Raw genomic sequence first — 23,172 nt, 5'->3', positions numbered from 1 at the left:
TGTCTGCTGTCCTGATGGTCGATACAGGACCTCTCTGACTGTCTGCTGTCCTGATGGTCGATACAGGACCGCTCTGTCTGTATGCTGTCCTGATGGTTGATACAGGACAGCTCTGACTGTCTGTATGCTGTCCTGAAGGTCGATACAGGACCACACTAACTGTCTGTCTGCTGTCCTGAAGGTCGATACAGGACCACTCAAGCTGTCTGTACGCTGTCCTGAAGGTCGATACAGCACCACTCTGTCTGTCTGCTGTCCTGAAGGTCGATTTATATGACCACTCAAACTGTCTGTACGTTGTCCTGAAGGTCGATACAGGACCACTCTAACTGTCTGTCTGCTGTTCTGAAGATCGATACAGGACCACTCTAACCGTCTGTACGCTGTCCTGAAGGTCGATACAGGACCACTCTAACTGTCTGTCTGCTGTCCTGAAGGTCGATATAGGACCACTCAAACTGTATGTACGCTGTCCTGAAGGTCGATACAGGACCACTCTAACTGTCTGTCTGCTGTCCTGAAGGTCGATATAGGACCACTCAAACTGTATGTACGCTGTCCTGAAGGTCAATACAGGACCACTCTAACTGTCTGTATGCTGTCCTGAAGGTCGATACAGGACCACTCTAACTGTCTGTCTGCTGTCCTGATGGTCGATACAGGACCGCTCTGACTGTCTGCTGTCCTGAAGGTCGATACAGGACCACTCTAACTGTCTGTATGCTGTCCTGAAGGTCGATACAGGACCACTCTAACTGTCTGTATGCTGTCCTGAAGGTCGATACAGGACCACTCTGTCAGTCTGCTGTCCTGAAGGTCGATTTATATGACCACTCAAACTGTCTGTATGTTGTCCTGAAGGTCGATACAGGACCACTCTAACTGTCTGTACGCTGTCCTGAAGGTCGATACAGGACCACTCTAACTGTCTGTCTGCTGTCCTGAAGGTCGATATAGGACCACTCAAACTGTATGTACGCTGTCCTGAAGGTCGATACAGGACCACTCTAACTGTCTGTCTGCTGTCCTGAAGGTCGATATAGGACCACTCAAACTGTATGTACGCTGTCCTGAAGGTCAATACAGGACCACTCTAACTGTCTGTATGCTGTCCTGAAGGTCGATACAGGACCACACTAACTGTCTGTCTGCTGTCCTGATGGTCGATACAGGACCGCTCTGACTGTCTGCTGTCCTGAAGGTCGATACAGGACCACTCTAACTGTCTGTATGCTGTCCTGAAGGTCGATACAGGACCACTCTAACTGTCTGTATGCTGTCCTGAAGGTCGATACAGGACCACTCTGTCAGTCTGCTGTCCTGAAGGTCGATTTATATGACCACTCAAACTGTCTGTACGTTGTCCTGAAGGTCGATACAGGACCACTCTAACTGTCTGTATGCTGTCCTGATGGTCGATACAGGACCGCTCTGTTTGTCTGCTGTCCTGAAGGTTGATACAGGACCACTCTGTCTGTATGCTGTCCTGATGGTCGATACAGGACCACTCTGCCTGTATGCTGTCCTGATGGTCGATACAGGAGCGCTCTGACTGTCTGCTGTCCTGATGGTCGATACAGGACCTCTCTGACTGTCTGCTGTCCTGATGGTCGATACAGGACCGCTCTGTCTGTATGCTGTCCTGATGGTTGATACAGGACAGCTCTGACTGTCTGTCTGCTGTCCTGAAGGTCGATATAGGACCACTCAAACTGTATGTACGCTGTCCTGAAGGTCAATACAGGACCACTCTAACTGTCTGTATGCTGTCCTGAAGGTCGATACAGGACCACTCTAACTGTCTGTCTGCTGTCCTGATGGTCGATACAGGACCGCTCTGACTGTCTGCTGTCCTGAAGGTCGATACAGGACCACTCTAACTGTCTGTATGCTGTCCTGAAGGTCGATACAGGACCACTCTAACTGTCTGTATGCTGTCCTGAAGGTCGATACAGGATCACTCTGTCAGTCTGCTGTCCTGAAGGTCGATTTATATGACCACTCAAACTGTCTGTACGTTGTCCTGAAGGTCGATACAGGACCACTCTAACTGTCTGTACGCTGTCCTGAAGGTCGATACAGGACCACTCTAACTGTCTGTCTGCTGTCCTGAAGGTCGATACAGGACCGCTCTGTTTGTCTGCTGTCCTGAAGGTTGATACAGGACCACTCTGTCTGTATGCTGTCCTGATGGTCGATACAGGACCACTCTGCCTGTATGCTGTCCTGATGGTCGATACAGGAGCGCTCTGACTGTCTGCTGTCCTGATGGTCGATACAGGACCTCTCTGACTGTCTGCTGTCCTGATGGTCGATACAGGACCGCTCTGTCTGTATGCTGTCCTGATGGTTGATACAGGACAGCTCTGACTGTCTGTCTGCTGTCCTGAAGGTCGATATAGGACCACTCAAACTGTATGTACGCTGTCCTGAAGGTCAATACAGGACCACTCTAACTGTCTGTATGCTGTCCTGAAGGTCGATACAGGACCACTCTAACTGTCTGTCTGCTGTCCTGATGGTCGATACAGGACCGCTCTGACTGTCTGCTGTCCTGAAGGTCGATACAGGACCACTCTAACTGTCTGTATGCTGTCCTGAAGGTCGATACAGGACCACTCTAACTGTCTGTATGCTGTCCTGAAGGTCGATACAGGATCACTCTGTCAGTCTGCTGTCCTGAAGGTCGATTTATATGACCACTCAAACTGTCTGTACGTTGTCCTGAAGGTCGATACAGGACCACTCTAACTGTCTGTACGCTGTCCTGAAGGTCGATACAGGACCACTCTAACTGTCTGTCTGCTGTCCTGAAGGTCGATATAGGACCACTCAAACTGTATGTACGCTGTCCTGAAGGTCGATACAGGACCACTCTAACTGTCTGTCTGCTGTCCTGAAGGTCGATATAGGACCACTCAAACTGTATGTACGCTGTCCTGAAGGTCAATACAGGACCACTCTAACTGTCTGTATGCTGTCCTGAAGGTCGATACAGGACCACTCTAACTGTCTGTCTGCTGTCCTGATGGTCGATACAGGACCGCTCTGACTGTCTGCTGTCCTGAAGGTCGATACAGGACCACTCTAACTGTCTGTATGCTGTCCTGAAGGTCGATACAGGACCACTCTAACTGTCTGTATGCTGTCCTGAAGGTCGATACAGGACCACTCTGTCAGTCTGCTGTCCTGAAGGTCGATTTATATGACCACTCAAACTGTCTGTACGTTGTCCTGAAGGTCGATACAGGACCACTCTAACTGTCTGTATGCTGTCCTGATGGTCGATACAGGACCGCTCTGTTTGTCTGCTGTCCTGAAGGTTGATACAGGACCACTCTGTCTGTATGCTGTCCTGATGGTCGATACAGGACCACTCTGCCTGTATGCTGTCCTGATGGTCGATACAGGAGCGCTCTGACTGTCTGCTGTCCTGATGGTCGATACAGGACCTCTCTGACTGTCTGCTGTCCTGATGGTCGATACAGGACCGCTCTGTCTGTATGCTGTCCTGATGGTTGATACAGGACAGCTCTGACTGTCTGTATGCTGTCCTGAAGGTCGATACAGGACCACACTAACTGTCTGTCTGCTGTCCTGAAGGTCGATACAGGACCACTCAAGCTGTCTGTACGCTGTCCTGAAGGTCGATACAGCACCACTCTGTCTGTCTGCTGTCCTGAAGGTCGATTTATATGACCACTCAAACTGTCTGTACGTTGTCCTGAAGGTCAATACAGGACCACTCTAACTGTCTGTATGCTGTCCTGAAGGTCGATACAGGACCACTCTAACTGTCTGTATGCTGTCCTGAAGGTCGATACAGGACCACTCTAACTGTCTGTCTACTGTCCTGATGGTCGATACAGGACCGCTCTGTCTGTATGCTGTCCTGATGGTTGATACAGGACAGCTCTGACTGTCTGTCTGCTGTCCTGAAGGTCGATATAGGACCACTCTAACTGTCTGTATGCTGTCCTGATGGTCGATACAGGACCTCTCTGACTGTCTGCTGTCCTGATGGTCGATACAGGACCGCTCTGTCTGTATGCTGTCCTGATGGTTGATACAGGACAGCTCTGACTGTCTGTCTGCTGTCCTGAAGGTCGATATAGGACCACTCAAACTGTATGTACGCTGTCCTGAAGGTCAATACAGGACCACTCTAACTGTCTGTATGCTGTCCTGAAGGTCGATACAGGACCACTCTAACTGTCTGTCTGCTGTCCTGATGGTCGATACAGGACCGCTCTGACTGTCTGCTGTCCTGAAGGTCGATACAGGACCACTCTAACTGTCTGTATGCTGTCCTGAAGGTCGATACAGGACCACTCTAACTGTCTGTATGCTGTCCTGAAGGTCGATACAGGACCACCCTGTCAGTCTGCTGTCCTGAAGGTCGATTTATATGACCACTCAAACTGTCTGTACGTTGTCCTGAAGGTCGATACAGGACCACTCTAACTGTCTGTACGCTGTCCTGAAGGTCGATACAGGACCACTCTAACTGTCTGTCTGCTGTCCTGAAGGTCGATATAGGACCACTCAAACTGTATGTACGCTGTCCTGAAGGTCGATACAGGACCACTCTAACTGTCTGTCTGCTGTCCTGAAGGTCGATATAGGACCACTCAAACTGTATGTACGCTGTCCTGAAGGTCAATACAGGACCACTCTAACTGTCTGTATGCTGTCCTGAAGGTCGATACAGGACCACTCTAACTGTCTGTCTGCTGTCCTGATGGTCGATACAGGACCGCTCTGACTGTCTGCTGTCCTGAAGGTCGATACAGGACCACTCTAACTGTCTGTATGCTGTCCTGAAGGTCGATACAGGACCACTCTAACTGTCTGTATGCTGTCCTGAAGGTCGATACAGGACCACTCTGTCAGTCTGCTGTCCTGAAGGTCGATTTATATGACCACTCAAACTGTCTGTACGTTGTCCTGAAGGTCGATACAGGACCACTCTAACTGTCTGTATGCTGTCCTGATGGTCGATACAGGACCGCTCTGTTTGTCTGCTGTCCTGAAGGTTGATACAGGACCACTCTGTCTGTATGCTGTCCTGATGGTCGATACAGGACCACTCTGCCTGTATGCTGTCCTGATGGTCGATACAGGAGCGCTCTGACTGTCTGCTGTCCTGATGGTCGATACAGGACCTCTCTGACTGTCTGCTGTCCTGATGGTCGATACAGGACCGCTCTGTCTGTATGCTGTCCTGATGGTTGATACAGGACAGCTCTGACTGTCTGTATGCTGTCCTGAAGGTCGATACAGGACCACACTAACTGTCTGTCTGCTGTCCTGAAGGTCGATACAGGACCACTCAAGCTGTCTGTACGCTGTCCTGAAGGTCGATACAGCACCACTCTGTCTGTCTGCTGTCCTGAAGGTCGATTTATATGACCACTCAAACTGTCTGTACGTTGTCCTGAAGGTCGATACAGGACCACTCTAACTGTCTGTATGCTGTCCTGAAGGTCGATACAGGACCACTCTAACTGTCTGTATGCTGTCCTGAAGGTCGATACAGGACCACTCTAACTGTCTGTCTGCTGTCCTGATGGTCGATACAGGACATCTCTGACTGTCTGCTGTCCTGATGTTCGATACAGGACCTCTCTGTCTGTATGCTGTCCTGATGGTCGATACAGGACCGCTCTGACTGTCTGCTGTCCTGAAGGTCGATACAGGACCACTCTAACTGTCTGTATGCTGTCCTGAAGGTCGATACAGGACCACTCTAACTGTCTGTACGCTGTCCTGAAGGTCGATACAGGACCACTCTGTCTGTCTGCTGTCCTGAAGGTCGATTTATATGACCACTCAAACTGTCTGTACGTTGTCCTGAAGGTCGATACAGGACCACTCTAACTGTCTGTATGCTGTCCTGAAGGTCGATACAGGACCACTCTAACTGTCTGTACGCTGTCCTGAAGGTCGATACAGGACCACTCTGTCTGTATGCTGTCCTGATGGTCGATACAGGACCGCTCTGTCTGTATGCTGTCCTGATGGTCGATACAGGACCGCTCTGACGGTCTGTACACTGTCCTGAAGGTCGATACAGGACCACTCTAACTGTCTGTATGCTGTCCTGAAGGTCGATATAGGACCACTCTAACTGTCTGTCTGCTGTCCTGATGGTCGATACAGGACCGCTCTGACTGTCTGCTGTCCTGAAGGTCGATACAGGACCACTCTAACTGTCTGTATGCTGTCCTGAAGGTCGATACAGGACCACTCTAACTGTCTGTATGCTGTCCTGAAGGTCGATACAGGACAGCTCTGTCAGTCTGCTGTCCTGAAGGTCGATTTATATGACCACTCAAACTGTCTGTACGTTGTCCTGAAGGTCGATACAGGACCACTCTAACTGTCTGTATGCTGTCCTGATGGTCGATACAGGACCGCTCTGTTTGTCTGCTGTCCTGAAGGTTGATACAGGACCACTCTGTCTGTATGCTGTCCTGATGGTCGATACAGGACCACTCTGCCTGTATGCTGTCCTGATGGTCGATACAGGAGCGCTCTGACTGTCTGCTGTCCTGATGGTCGATACAGGACCTCTCTGACTGTCTGCTGTCCTGATGGTCGATACAGGACCGCTCTGTCTGTATGCTGTCCTGATGGTTGATACAGGACAGCTCTGACTGTCTGTATGCTGTCCTGAAGGTCGATACAGGACCACACTAACTGTCTGTCTGCTGTCCTGAAGGTCGATACAGGACCACTCAAGCTGTCTGTACGCTGTCCTGAAGGTCGATACAGCACCACTCTGTCTGTCTGCTGTCCTGAAGGTCGATTTATATGACCACTCAAACTGTCTGTACGTTGTCCTGAAGGTCGATACAGGACCACTCTAACTGTCTGTATGCTGTCCTGAAGGTCGATACAGGACCACTCTAACTGTCTGTATGCTGTCCTGAAGGTCGATACAGGACCACTCTAACTGTCTGTCTGCTGTCCTGATGGTCGATACAGGACATCTCTGACTGTCTGCTGTCCTGATGTTCGATACAGGACCTCTCTGTCTGTATGCTGTCCTGATGGTCGATACAGGACCGCTCTGACTGTCTGCTGTCCTGAAGGTCGATACAGGACCACTCTAACTGTCTGTATGCTGTCCTGAAGGTCGATACAGGACCACTCTAACTGTCTGTACGCTGTCCTGAAGGTCGATACAGGACCACTCTGTCTGTCTGCTGTCCTGAAGGTCGATTTATATGACCACTCAAACTGTCTGTACGTTGTCCTGAAGGTCGATACAGGACCACTCTAACTGTCTGTATGCTGTCCTGAAGCTCGATACAGGACCACTCTGTTTGTCTGCTGTCCTGAAGGTTGATAGAGGACCACTCTGTCTGTATGCTGTCCTGATGGTCGATACAGGACCGCTCTGTCTGTATGCTGTCCTGATGGTCGATACAGGACCGCTCTGACGGTCTGTATACTGTCCTGAAGGTCGATACAGGACCACTCTAACTGTCTGTCTGCTGTCCTGAAGATCAATACAGGACCACTCTAACCGTCTGTACGCTGTCCTGAAGGTCGATACAGGACCACTCTAACTGTCTGTCTGCTGTCCTGAAGGTCGATATAGGACCACTCAAACTGTATGTACGCTGTCCTGAAGGTCGATACAGGACCACTCTAACTGTCTGTCTGCTGTCCTGAAGGTCGATATAGGACCACTCAAACTGTATGTACACTGTCCTGAAGGTCGATACAGGACCACTCTAACTGTCTGTATGCTGTCCTGAAGGTCGATACAGGACCACTCTAACTGTCTGTCTGCTGTCCTGATGGTCGATACAGGACCGCTCTGACTGTCTGCTGTCCTGAAGGTCGATACAGGACCACTCTAACTGTCTGTATGCTGTCCTGAAGGTCGATACAGGACCACTCTAACTGTCTGTATGCTGTCCTGATGGTCGATACAGGACCGCTCTGTTTGTCTGCTGTCCTGAAGGTTGATACAGGACCACTCTGTCTGTATGCTGTCCTGATGGTCGATACAGGACCACTCTGCCTGTATGCTGTCCTGATGGTCGATACAGGAGCGCTCTGACTGTCTGCTGTCCTGATGGTCGATACAGGACCTCTCTGACTGTCTGCTGTCCTGATGGTCGATACAGGACCGCTCTGTCTGTATGCTGTCCTGATGGTTGATACAGGACCGCTCTGACTGTCTGTATGCTGTCCTGAAGGTCGATACAGGACCACTCTAACTGTCTGTCTGCTGTCCTGAAGGTCGATTTATATGACCACTCAAACTGTCTGTACGTTGTCCTGAAGGTCGATACAGGACCACTCTAACTGTCTGTATGCTGTCCTGATGGTCGATACAGGACCGCTCTGTTTGTCTGCTGTCCTGAAGGTCGATACAGGACCACTCTAACTGTCTGTATGCTGTCCTGATGGTCGATACAGGACCGCTCTGTTTGTCTGCTGTCCTGAAGGTTGATACAGGACCACTCTGTCTGTATGCTGTCCTGATGGTCGATACAGGACCACTCTACCTGTATGCTGTCCTGATGGTCGATACAGGAGCGCTCTGACTGTCTGCTGTCCTGATGGTCGATACAGGACCTCTCTGACTGTCTGCTGTCCTGATGGTCGATACAGGACCGCTCTGTCTGTATGCTGTCCTGATGGTTGATACAGGACCGCTCTGACTGTCTGTATGCTGTCCTGAAGGTCGATACAGGACCACTCTAACTGTCTGTCTGCTGTCCTGAAGGTCGATACAGGACCACTCTAACCGTCTGTACGCTGTCCTGAAGGTCGATACAGGACCACTCTAACTGTCTGTCTGCTGTCCTGAAGGTCGATATAGGACCACTCTAACTGTCTGTACGCTGTCCTGAAGGTCGATACAGCACCACTCTGTCTGTCTGCTGTCCTGAAGGTCGATTTATATGACCACTCAAACTGTCTGTACGTTGTCCTGAAGGTCGATACAGGACCACTCTAACTGTCTGTATGCTGTCCTGAAGGTCGATACAGGACCACTCTAACTGTCTGTATGCTGTCCTGAAGGTCGATACAGGACCACTCTAACTGTCTGTCTGCTGTCCTGATGGTCGATACAGGACATCTCTGACTGTCTGCTGTCCTGATGTTCGATACAGGACCTCTCTGTCTGTATGCTGTCCTGATGGTCGATACAGGACCGCTCTGACTGTCTGCTGTCCTGAAGGTCGATACAGGACCACTCTAACTGTCTGTATGCTGTCCTGAAGGTCGATACAGGACCACTCTAACTGTCTGTATGCTGTCCTGAAGGTCGATACAGGACCACTGTGTTTGTCTGCTGTCCTGAAGGTTGATAGAGGACCACTCTGTCTGTATGCTGTCCTGATGGTCGATACAGGACCACTCTGTCTGTATGCTGGCCTGATGGTCGAAACAGGAGCGCTCTGACTGTCCGCTGTCCTGATGGTCGATACAGGACCGCTCTGACTGTCTGCTGTCCTGATGGTCGATACAGGACCTCTCTGACTGTCTGCTGTCCTGATGGTCGATACAGGACCGCTCTGTCTGTATGCTGTCCTGATGGTCGATACAGGACCGCTCTGACAGTCTGTATACTGTCCTGAAGGTCGATACAGGACCACTCTGTCTGTCTGCTGTCCTGAAGGTCGATTTATATGACTACTCAAACTGTCTGTACGTTGTCCTGAAGGTCGATACAGGACCACTCTGTCTGTATGCTGTCCTGATGGTCGATACAGGACCACTCTGTCTGTATGCTGGCCTGATGGTCGAAACAGGAGCGCTCTGACTGTCTGCTGTCCTGATGGTCGATACAGGACCTCTCTGACTGTCTGCTGTCCTGATGGTCGATACAGGACCGCTCTGTCTGTATGCTGTCCTGATGGTTGATACAGGACCGCTCTGACTGTCTGTATGCTGTCCTGAAGGTCGATACAGGACCACTCTAACTGTCTGTCTGCTGTCCTGAAGGTCGATACAGGACCACTCTAACCGTCTGTACGCTGTCCTGAAGGTCGATACAGGACCACTCTAACTGTCTGTCTGCTGTCCTGAAGGTCGATATAGGACCACTCAAGCTGTCTGTACGCTGTCCTGAAGGTCGATACAGCACCACTCTGTCTGTCTGCTGTCCTGAAGGTCGATTTATATGACCACTCAAACTGTCTGTACGTTGTCCTGAAGGTCGATACAGGACCACTCTAACTGTCTGTATGCTGTCCTGATGGTCGATACAGGACCGCTCTGTTTGTCTGCTGTCCTGAAGGTCGATACAGGACCACTCTAACTGTCTGTATGCTGTCCTGATGGTCGATACAGGACCGCTCTGTTTGTCTGCTGTCCTGAAGGTTGATACAGGACCACTCTGTCTGTATGCTGTCCTGATGGTCGATACAGGACCACTCTGCCTGTATGCTGTCCTGATGGTCAATACAGGAGCGCTCTGACTGTCTGCTGTCCTGATGGTCGATACAGGACCTCTCTGACTGTCTGCTGTCCTGATGGTCGATACAGGACCGCTCTGTCTGTATGCTGTCCTGATGGTTGATACAGGACCGCTCTAACTGTCTGTCTGCTGTCCTGAAGGTCGATATAGGACCACTCTAACTGTCTGTACGCTGTCCTGATGTTCGATACAGGACCTCTCTGTCTGTATGCTGTCCTGATGGTCGATACAGGACCGCTCTGACTGTCTGCTGTCCTGAAGGTCGATACAGGACCACTCTAACTGTCTGTATGCTGTCCTGAAGGTCGATACAGGACCACTCTAACTGTCTGTATGCTGTCCTGAAGGTCGATACAGGACCACTCTGTTTGTCTGCTGTCCTGAAGGTTGATAGAGGACCACTCTGTCTGTATGCTGTCCTGATGGTCGATACAGGACCACTCTGTCTGTATGCTGGCCTGATGGTCGAAACAGGAGCGCTCTGACTGTCCGCTGTCCTGATGGTCGATACAGGACCGCTCTGACTGTCTGCTGTCCTGATGGTCGATACAGGACCTCTCTGACTGTCTGCTGTCCTGATGGTCGATACAGGACCGCTCTGTCTGTATGCTGTCCTGATGGTCGATACACGACCGCTCTGACAGTCTGTGTACTGTCCTGAAGGTCGATACAGGACCACTCTGTTTGTCTGCTGTCCTGAAGGTTGATAGAGGACCACTCTGTCTGTATGCTGTCCTGATGGTCGATACAGGACCGCTCTGTCTGTATGCTGTCCTGATGGTCGATACAGGACCGCTCTGACGGTCTGTATACTGTCCTGAATGTCGATACAGGACCACTCTAACTGTCTGTCTGCTGTCCTGAAGATCGATACAGGACCACTCTAACCGTCTGTACGCTGTCCTGAAGGTCGATACAGGACCACTCTAACTGTCTGTCTGCTGTCCTTAAGGTCGATATAGGACCACTCAAACTGTATGTACGCTGTCCTGAAGGTCAATACAGGACCACTCTAACTGTCTGTATGCTGTCCTGAAGGTCGATACAGGACCACTCTAACTGTCTGTCTGCTGTCCTGATGGTCGATACAGGACCGCTCTGACTGTCTGCTGTCCTGAAGGTCGATACAGGACCACTCTGTCTGTATGCTGTCCTGAAGGTCGATACAGGACCACTCTGCCTGTATGCTGTCCTGATGGTCGATACAGGAGCGCTCTGACTGTCTGCTGTCCTGATGGTCGATACAGGACCTCTCTGACTGTCTGCTGTCCTGATGGTCGATACAGGACCGCTCTGTCTGTATGCTGTCCTGATGGTTGATACAGGACCGCTCTGACTGTCTGTATGCTGTCCTGAAGGTCGATATAGGACCACTCTAACTGTCTGTCTGCTGTCCTGAAGGTCGATACAGGACCACTCTAACCGTCTGTACGCTGTCCTGAAGGTCGATACAGGACCACTCTAACTGTCTGTCTGCTGTCCTGAAGGTCGATATAGGACCACTCTAACTGTCTGTACGCTGTCCTGAAGGTCGATACAGCACCACTCTGTCTGTCTGCTGTCCTGAAGGTCGATTTATATGACCACTCAAACTGTCTGTACGTTGTCCTGAAGGTCGATACAGGACCACTCTAACTGTCTGTATGCTGTCCTGAAGGTCGATACAGGACCACTCTAACTGTCTGTATGATGTCCTGAAGGTCGATACAGGACCACTCTAACTGTCTGTCTGCTGTCCTGATGGTCGATACAGGACATCTCTGACTGTCTGCTGTCCTGATGTTCGATACAGGACCTCTCTGTCTGTATGCTGTCCTGATGGTCGATACAGGACCGCTCTGACTGTCTGCTGTCCTGAAGGTCGATACAGGACCACTCTAACTGTCTGTATGCTGTCCTGAAGGTCGATACAGGACCACTCTAACTGTCTGTATGCTGTCCTGAAGGTCGATACAGGACCCCTCTGTTTGTCTGCTGTCCTGAAGGTTGATAGAGGACCACTCTGTCTGTATGCTGTCCTGATGGTCGATACAGGACCACTCTGTCTGTATGCTGGCCTGATGGTCGAAACAGGAGCGCTCTGACTGTCCGCTGTCCTGATGGTCGATACAGGACCGCTCTGACTGTCTGCTGTCCTGATGGTCGATACAGGACCTCTCTGACTGTCTGCTGTCCTGATGGTCGATACAGGACCGCTCTGTCTGTATGCTGTCCTGATGGTCGATACAGGACCGCTCTGACAGTCTGTATACTGTCCTGAAGGTCGATACAGGACCACTCTGTCTGTCTGCTGTCCTGAAGGTCGATTTATATGACTACTCAAACTGTCTGTACGTTGTCCTGAAGGTCGATACAGGACCACTCTGTCTGTCTGCTGTCCTGAAGGTTGATAGAGGACCACTCTGTCTGTATGCTGTCCTGATGGTCGATACAGGACCGCTCTGTCTGTATGCTGTCCTGATGGTCGATACAGGACCGCTCTGACGGTCTGTATACTGTCCTGAAGGTCAATACAGGACCACTCTAACTGTCTGTCTGCTGTCCTGAAGGTCGATATAGGACCACTCAAACTGTATGTACGCTGTCCTGAAGGTCAATACAGGACCACTCTAACTGTCTGTATGCTGTCCTGAAGGTCGATACAGGACCACTCTAACTGTCTGTCTGCTGTCCTGATGGTCGATACAGGACCGCTCTGACTGTCTGCTGTCCTGAAGGTCGATACAGGACCACTCTAACTGTCTGTATGCTGTCCTGATGGTCGATACAGGACCGCTCTGTTTGTCTGCTGTCCTGAAGGTTGATACAGGACCACTCTGTCTGTATGCTGTCCTGATGGTCGATACAGGACCACTCTGCCTGTATGCTGTCCTGATGGTCGATACAGGAGCGCTCTGACTGTCTGCTGTCCTGATGGTCGATACAGGACCTCTCTGACTGTCTGCTGTCCTGATGGTCGATACAGGACCGCTCTGTCTGTATGCTGTCCTGATGGTTGATACAGGACCGCTCTGACTGTCTGTATGCTGTCCTGAAGGTCGATACAGGACCACTCTAACTGTCTGTCTGCTGTCCTGAAGGTCGATACAGGACCACTCTAACCGTCTGTACGCTGTCCTGAAGGTCGATACAGGACCACTCTAACTGTCTGTCTGCTGTCCTGAAGGTCGATATAGGACCACTCTAACTGTCTGTACGCTGTCCTGAAGGTCGATACAGCACCACTCTGTCTGTCTGCTGTCCTGAAGGTCGATTTATATGACCACTCAAACTGTCTGTACGTTGTCCTGAAGGTCGATACAGGACCACTCTAACTGTCTGTATGCTGTCCTGAAGGTCGATACAGGACCACTCTAACTGTCTGTATGCTGTCCTGAAGGTCGATACAGGACCACTCTAACTGTCTGTCTGCTGTCCTGATGGTCGATACAGGACATCTCTGACTGTCTGCTGTCCTGATGTTCGATACAGGACCTCTCTGTCTGTATGCTGTCCTGATGGTCGATACAGGACCGCTCTGACTGTCTGCTGTCCTGAAGGTCGATACAAGACCACTCTAACTGTCTGTATGCTGTCCTGAAGGTCGATACAGGACCACTCTAACTGTCTGTATGCTGTCCTGAAGGTCGATACAGGACCACTCTGTTTGTCTGCTGTCCTGAAGGTTGATAGAGGACCACTCTGACTGTCCGCTGTCCTGATGGTCGATACAGGACCGCTCTGACTGTCTGCTGTCCTGATGGTCGATACAGGACCTCTCTGACTGTCTGCTGTCCTGATGGTCGATACAGGACCGCTCTGTCTGTATGCTGTCCTGATGGTCGATACACGACCGCTCTGACAGTCTGTATACTGTCCTGAAGGTCGATACAGGACCACTCTGTCTGTCTGCTGTCCTGAAGGTCTATTTATATGACTACTCAAACTGTCTGTACGTTGTCCTGAAGGTCGATACAGGACCACTCTGTTTGTCTGCTGTCCTGAAGGTTGATAGAGGACCACTCTGTCTGTATGCTGTCCTGATGGTCGATACAGGACCGCTCTGTCTGTATGCTGTCCTGATGGTCGATACAGGACCGCTCTGACGGTCTGTATACTGTCCTGAAGGTCGATACAGGACCACTCTAACTGTCTGTCTGCTGTCCTGAAGATCGATACAGGACCACTCTAACCGTCTGTACGCTGTCCTGAAGGTCGATACAGGACCACTCTAACTGTCTGTCTGCTGTCCTGAAGGTCGATATAGGACCACTCAAACTGTATGTACGCTGTCCTGAAGGTCAATACAGGACCACTCTAACTGTCTGTATGCTGTCCTGAAGGTCGATACAGGACCACTCTAACTGTCTGTCTGCTGTCCTGATGGTCGATACAGGACCGCTCTGACTGTCTGCTGTCCTGAAGGTCGATACAGGACCACTCTAACTGTCTGTATGCTGTCCTGATGGTCGATACAGGACCGCTCTGTTTGTCTGCTGTCCTGAAGGTTGATACAGGACCACTCTGTCTGTATGCTGTCCTGATGGTCGATACAGGACCACTCTGCCTGTATGCTGTCCTGATGGTCGATACAGGAGCGCTCTGACTGTCTGCTGTCCTGATGGTCGATATAGGACCGCTCTGTCTGTATGCTGTCCTGATGGTTGATACAGGACCGCTCTGACTGTCTGTATGCTGTCCTGAAGGTCGATACAGGACCACTCTAACTGTCTGTCTGCTGTCCTGAAGGTCGATACAGGACCACTCTAACCGTCTGTACGCTGTCCTGAAGGTCGATACAGGACCACTCTAACTGTCTGTCTGCTGTCCTGAAGGTCGATATAGGACCACTCTAACTGTCTGTACGCTGTCCTGAAGGTCGATACAGCACCACTCTGTCTGTCTGCTGTCCTGAAGGTCGATTTATATGACCACTCAAACTGTCTGTACGTTGTCCTGAAGGTCGATACAGGACCACTCTAACTGTCTGTATGCTGTCCTGAAGGTCGATACAGGACCACTCTAACTGTCTGTATGCTGTCCTGAAGGTCGATACAGGACCACTCTAACTGTCTGTCTGCTGTCCTGATGGTCGATACAGGACATCTCTGACTGTCTGCTGTCCTGATGTTCGATACAGGACCTCTCTGTCTGTATGCTGTCCTGATGGTCGATACAGGACCGCTCTGACTGTCTGCTGTCCTGAAGGTCGATACAGGACCACTCTAACTGTCTGTATGCTGTCCTGAAGGTCGATACAGGACCACTCTAACTGTCTGTATGCTGTCCTGAAGGTCGATACAGGACCACTCTGTTTGTCTGCTGTCCTGAAGGTTGATAGAGGACCACTCTGTCTGTATGCTGTCCTGATGGTCGATACAGGACCACTCTGTCTGTATGCTGGCCTGATGGTCGAAACAGGAGCGCTCTGACTGTCCGCTGTCCTGATGGTCGATACAGGACCGCTCTGACTGTCTGCTGTCCTGATGGTCGATACAGGACCTCTCTGACTGTCTGCTGTCCTGATGGTCGATACAGGACCGCTCTGTCTGTATGCTGTCCTGATGGTCGATACAGGACCGCTCTGACAGTCTGTATACTGTCCTGAAGGTCGATACAGGACCACTCTGTCTGTCTGCTGTCCTGAAGGTCGATTTATATGACTACTCAAACTGTCTGTACGTTGTCCTGAAGGTCGATACAGGACCACTCTGTTTGTCTGCTGTCCTGAAGGTTGATAGAGGACCACTCTGTCTGTATGCTGTCCTGATGGTCGATACAGGACCGCTCTGTCTGTATGCTGTCCTGATGGTCGATACAGGACCGCTCTGACGGTCTGTATACTGTCCTGAAGGTCAATACAGGACCACTCTAACTGTCTGTCTGCTGTCCTGAAGGTCGATATAGGACCACTCAAACTGTATGTACGCTGTCCTGAAGGTCAATACAGGACCACTCTAACTGTCTGTATGCTGTCCTGAAGGTCGATACAGGACCACTCTAACTGTCTGTCTGCTGTCCTGATGGTCGATACAGGACCGCTCTGACTGTCTGCTGTCCTGAAGGTCGATACAGGACCACTCTAACTGTCTGTATGCTGTCCTGATGGTCGATACAGGACCGCTCTGTTTGTCTGCTGTCCTGAAGGTTGATACAGGACCACTCTGTCTGTATGCTGTCCTGATGGTCGATACAGGACCACTCTGCCTGTATGCTGTCCTGATGGTCGATACAGGAGCGCTCTGACTGTCTGCTGTCCTGATGGTCGATACAGGACCGCTCTGTCTGTATGCTGTCCTGATGGTTGATACAGGACCGCTCTGACTGTCTGTATGCTGTCCTGAAGGTCGATACAGGACCACTCTAACTGTCTGTCTGCTGTCCTGAAGGTCGATACAGGACCACTCTAACCGTCTGTACGCTGTCCTGAAGGTCGATACAGGACCACTCTAACTGTCTGTCTGCTGTCCTGAAGGTCGATATAGGACCACTCTAACTGTCTGTACGCTGTCCTGAAGGTCGATACAGCACCACTCTGTCTGTCTGCTGTCCTGAAGGTCGATTTATATGACCACTCAAACTGTCTGTACGTTGTCCTGAAGGTTGATACAGGACCACTCTAACTGTCTGTATGCTGTCCTGAAGGTCGATACAGGACCACTCTAACTGTCTGTATGCTGTCCTGAAGGTCGATACAGGACCACTCTAACTGTCTGTCTGCTGTCCTGATGGTCGATACAGGACATCTCTGACTGTCTGCTGTCCTGATGTTCGATACAGGACCTCTCTGTCTGTATGCTGTCCTGATGGTCAATACAGGACCGCTCTGACTGTCTGCTGTCCTGAAGGTCGATACAGGACCACTCTAACTGTCTGTATGCTGTCCTGAAGGTCGATACAGGACCACTCTAACTGTCTGTATGCTGTCCTGAAGGTCGATACAGGACCACTCTGTTTGTCTGCTGTCCTGAAGGTTGATAGAGGACCACTCTGTCTGTATGCTGTCCTGATGGTCGATACAGGACCACTCTGTCTGTATGCTGGCCTGATGGTCGAAACAGGAGCGCTCTGACTGTCCGCTGTCCTGATGGTCGATACAGGACCGCTCTGACTGTCTGCTGTCCTGATGGTCGATACAGGACCTCTCTGACTGTCTGCTGTCCTGATGGTCGATACAGGACCGCTCTGTCTGTATGCTGTCCTGATGGTCGATACAGGACCGCTCTGACAGTCTGTATACTGTCCTGAAGGTCGATACAGGACCACTCTGTCTGTCTGCTGTCCTGAAGGTCGATTTATATGACTACTCAAACTGTCTGTACGTTGTCCTGAAGGTCGATACAGGACCACTCTGTTTGTCTGCTGTCCTGAAGGTTGATAGAGGACCACTCTGTCTGTATGCTGTCCTGATGGTCGATACAGGACCGCTCTTTCTGTATGCTGTCCTGATGGTCGATACAGGACCGCTCTGACGGTCTGTATACTGTCCTGAAGGTCGATACAGGACCACTCTAACTGTCTGTCTGCTGTCCTGAAGATCGATACAGGACCACTCTAACCGTCTGTACGCTGTCCTGAAGGTCGATACAGGACCACTCTAACTGTCTGTCTGCTGTCCTGAAGGTCGATATAGGACCACTCAAACTGTATGTACGCTGTCCTGAAGGTCGATACAGGACCACTCTAACTGTCTGTCTGCTGTCCTGAAGGTCGATATAGGACCACTCAAACTGTATGTACGCTGTCCTGAAGGTCAATACAGGACCACTCTAACTGTCTGTATGCTGTCCTGAAGGTCGATACAGGACCACTCTAACTGTCTGTCTGCTGTCCTGATGGTCGATACAGGACCGCTATGACTGTCTGCTGTCCTGAAGGTCGATACAGGACCACTCTAACTGTCTGTATGCTGTCCTGAAGGTCGATACAGGACCACTCTAACTGTCTGTATGCTGTCCTGAAGGTCGATACAGGACCACTCTGTCAGTCTGCTGTCCTGAAGGTCGATTTATATGACCACTCAAACTGTCTGTACGTTGTCCTGAAGGTCGATACAGGACCACTCTAACTGTCTGTATGCTGTCCTGATGGTCGATACAGGACCGCTCTGTTTGTCTGCTGTCCTGAAGGTTGATACAGGACCACTCTGTCTGTATGCTGTCCTGATGGTCGATACAGGACCACTCTGCCTGTATGCTGTCCTGATGGTCGATACAGGAGCGCTCTGACTGTCTGCTGTCCTGATGGTCGATACAGGACCTCTCTGACTGTCTGCTGTCCTGATGGTCGATACAGGACCGCTCTGTCTGTATGCTGTCCTGATGGTTGATACAGGACCGCTCTGACTGTCTGTATGCTGTCCTGAAGGTCGATACAGGACCACACTAACTGTCTGTCTGCTGTCCTGAAGGTCGATACAGGACCACTCTAACCGTCTGTACGCTGTCCTGGAGGTCGATACAGGACCACTCTAACTGTCTGTCTGCTGTCCTGAAGGTCGATATAGGACCACTCAAGCTGTCTGTACGCTGTCCTGAAGGTCAATACAGCACCACTCTGTCTGTCTGCTGTCCTGAAGGTCGATTTATATGACCACTCAAACTGTCTGTACGTTGTCCTGAAGGTCGATACAGGACCACTCTAACTGTCTCTATGCTGTCCTGAAGGTCGATACAGGACCACTCTAACTGTCTGTATGCTGTCCTGAAGATCGATACAGGACCACTCTAACTGTCTGTCTGCTGTCCTGATGGTCGATACAGGACATCTCTGACTGTCTGCTGTCCTGATGTTCGATACAGGACCTCTCTGTCTGTGTGCTGTCCTGATGGTCGATACAGGACCGCTCTGACTGTCTGCTGTCCTGAAGGTCGATACAGGACCACTCTAACTGTCTGTATGCTGTCCTGAAGGTCGATACAGGACCACTCTAACTGTCTGTACGCTGTCCTGAAGGTCGATACAGGACCGCTCTGTCTGTCTGCTGTCCTGAAGGTCGATTTATATGACAACTCAAACTGTCTGTACGTTGTCCTGAAGGTCGATACAGGACCACTCTAACTGTCTGTATGCTGTCCTGATGGTCGATACAGGACAGCTCTGGTTGTCTGCTGTCCTGAAGGTTGATACAGGACCACTCTGTCTGTATGCTGTCCTGATGGTCGATACAGGACCACTCTGCCTGTATGCTGTCCTGATGGTCGATACAGGAGCGCTCTGACTGTCTGCTGTCCTGATGGTCGATACAGGACCTCTCTGACTGTCTGCTGTCCTGATGGTCGATACAGGACCGCTCTGTCTGTATGCTGTCCTGATGGTTGATACAGGACCGCTCTGACTGTCTGTATGCTGTCCTGAAGGTCGATACAGGACCACTCTAACCGTCTGTATGCTGTCCTGAAGGTCGATACAGGACCACTCTGTTTGTCTGCTGTCCTGAAGGTTGATACAGGACCACTCTGTCTGTATGCTGTCCTGATGGTCGATACAGGACCACTCTGTCTGTATGCTGTCCTGATGGTCGATACAGGACCACTCTGTCTGTATGCTGTCCTGATGGTCGACACAGGAGCGCTCTGACTGTCCGCTGTCCTGATGGTCGATACAGGACCGCTCTGACTGTCTGCTGTCCTGATGGTCGATACAGGACCTCTCTGACTGTATGCTGTCCTTATGGTCGATACAGGACCGCTCTGTCTGTATGCTGTCCTGATGGTCGATACAGGACCGCTCTGACTGTCTGTATGCTGTCCTGAAGGTCGATACAGGACCACTCTAACTGTCTGTACGTTGTCCTGAAGGTCGATACAGAACCACTCTAACTGTCTGTCTGCTGTCCTGAAGGTCGATATAGGACCACTCAAACTGTCTGTACGCTGTCCTGAAGGTCGATACAGGACCACTCTAACTGTCTGTATGCTGTCCTGAAGGTCTATACAGGACCACTCTAACTGTCTGTCTGCTGTCCTGATGGTCAATACAGGACATCTCTGACTGTCTGCTGTCCTGATGGTCGATACAGGACCTCTCTGTCTGTATGCTGTCCTGATGGTCGATACAGGACCGCTCTGACTGTCTGCTGTCCTGAAGGTTGATACAGGACCACTCTAACTGTCTGTATGCTGTCCTGAAGGTCGATACAGGACCACTCTAACTGTCTGTCTGCTGTCCTGAAGGTCGATACAGGACCACTCTAACCGTCTGTACGCTGTCCTGAAGGTCGATACAGGACCACTCTAACTGTCTGTCTGCTGTCCTGAAGGTCGATTTAGGACCCCTCAAACTGTCTGTACGCTGTCCTGAAGGTTGATACAGGACCACTCTAACTGTCTGTATGCTGTCCTGAAGGTCGATACAGGACCACTCTAACTGTCTGTCTGCTGTCCTGAAGGTCGATACAGGACCACTCTAACTGTCTGTATGCTGTCCTGAAGGTCGATACAGGACTGCTCTGTTTGTCTGCTGTCCTGAAGATCGATACAGGACCACTCTAGGACCACTCTGACAGGACCACTCTGACTGTCTGCTGTCCTGATGGTCGATACAGGATGACTCTGACTGTCTGCTGTCCTGATGGTCGATACAGGACCGCTCTGTCTGTATGCTGTCCTGATGGTCGATACAGGACCGCTCTAACTGTCTGTATGCTGTCCTGAAGGTCGATACAGGACCACTCTGTTTGTCTGCTGTCCTGAAGGTTGATAGAGGACCACTCTGTCTGTATGCTGTCCTGATGGTCGATACAGGACCGCTCTGTCTGTATGCTGTCCTGATGGTCGATACAGGACCGCTCTGACTGTCTGCTGTCCTGATGGTCGATACAGGACAACTCTGTCTGTATGCTGTCCTGATGGTCGATACAGGACCGCTCTGACTGTCTGATGTCCTGATGGTCGATACAGGACCACTCTGACTGTCTGCTGAACTGATGGTTGATACAGGATGAGTCTGACTGTCTGCTGTCCTGATGGGCTATACAGGACTTCTCTGACTGTCTGCTGTCCTGATGGTCGATACAGGACCGCTCTGTCTGTATGCTGCCCTGATGGTCGATACAGGACCGCTCTGACTGTCTGCTGTCCTGAAGGTCGATACAGGACCACTCTAACTGTCTGTATGCTGTCCTGAAGGTCGATACAGGACCACTCTAACCGTCTGTACGCTGTCCTGAAGGTCGATACAGGACCGCTCTGACAGTCTGTATACTGTCCTGAAGGTCGATATAGGACCACTCTAACCGTCTGTACGCTGTCCTGAAGGTCGATACAGGACCACTCTAACCGTCTGTCTGCTGTCCTGAAGGTCGATATAGGACCACTCAAACTATATGTACGCTGTCCTGAAGGTCGATACAGGACCACTCTAACTGTCTGTATGCTGTCCTGAAGGTCGATATAGGACCACTCTAACTGTCTGTCTGCTGTCCTGAAGGTCGATATAGGACCACTCAAACTATATGTACGCTGTCCTGAAGGTCGATACAGGACCACTCTAACTGTCTGTATGCTTCCCTGAAGGTCGATACAGGACCACTCTAACCGTCTGTACGCTGTCCTGAAGGTCGATACAGGACCACTCTAACTGTCTGTCTGCTGTCCTGAAGGTCGATATAGGACCACTCAAACTATATGTACGCTGTCCTGAAGGTCGATACAGGACCACTCTAACTGTCTGTCTGCTGTCCTGATGGTCGATACAGGACATCTCTGACTGTCTGCTGTCCTGATGGTCGATACAGGACCTCTCTGTCTGTATGCTGTCCTGATGGTCGATATAGGACCGCTCTGACTGTCTGCTGTCCTGAAGGTCGACACAGGACCACTCTGTCTGTCTGCTATCCTGAAGGTCGATTTATATGACCACTCAAACTGTCTGTACGTTGTCCTGAAGGTCGATACAGGACCACTCTAACTGTCTGTATGCTGTCCTGATGGTCGATACAGGACCGCTCTGTTTGTCTGCTGTCCTGAAGGTTGATACAGGACCACTCTGTCTGTATGCTGTCCTGATGGTCGATACAGGACCGCTCTAACTGTCTGTATGCTGTCCTGAAGGTCGATACAGGACCACTCTGTTTGTCTGCTGTCCTGAAGGTTGATAGAGGACCACTCTGTCTGTATGCTGTCCTGATGGTCGATACAGGACCGCTCTGTCTGTATGCTGTCCTGATGGTCGATACAGGACCGCTCTGACTGTCTGCTGTCCTGATGGTCGATACAGGACAACTCTGTCTGTATGCTGTCCTGATGGTCGATACAGGACCGCTCTGACTGTCTGATGTCCTGATGGTCGATACAGGACCACTCTGACTGTCTGCTGAACTGATGGTTGATACAGGATGAGTCTGACTGTCTGCTGTCCTGATGGGCTATACAGGACTTCTCTGACTGTCTGCTGTCCTGATGGTCGATACAGGACCGCTCTGTCTGTATGCTGCCCTGATGGTCGATACAGGACCGCTCTGACTGTCTGCTGTCCTGAAGGTCGATACAGGACCACTCTAACTGTCTGTATGCTGTCCTGAAGGTCGATACAGGACCACTCTAACCGTCTGTACGCTGTCCTGAAGGTCGATACAGGACCGCTCTGACAGTCTGTATACTGTCCTGAAGGTCGATATAGGACCACTCTAACCGTCTGTACGCTGTCCTGAAGGTCGATACAGGACCACTCTAACCGTCTGTCTGCTGTCCTGAAGGTCGATATAGGACCACTCAAACTATATGTACGCTGTCCTGAAGGTC

The sequence above is a fragment of the Oncorhynchus mykiss genome, chromosome 8 (genome assembly GCF_057628025.1).
Source record: "Oncorhynchus mykiss isolate SJ-2025 chromosome 8, ASM5762802v1, whole genome shotgun sequence".
NCBI classification, from domain to species: Eukaryota; Metazoa; Chordata; class Actinopteri; order Salmoniformes; family Salmonidae; genus Oncorhynchus; species Oncorhynchus mykiss.
This window is presented reverse-complemented; position numbering follows the sequence as displayed.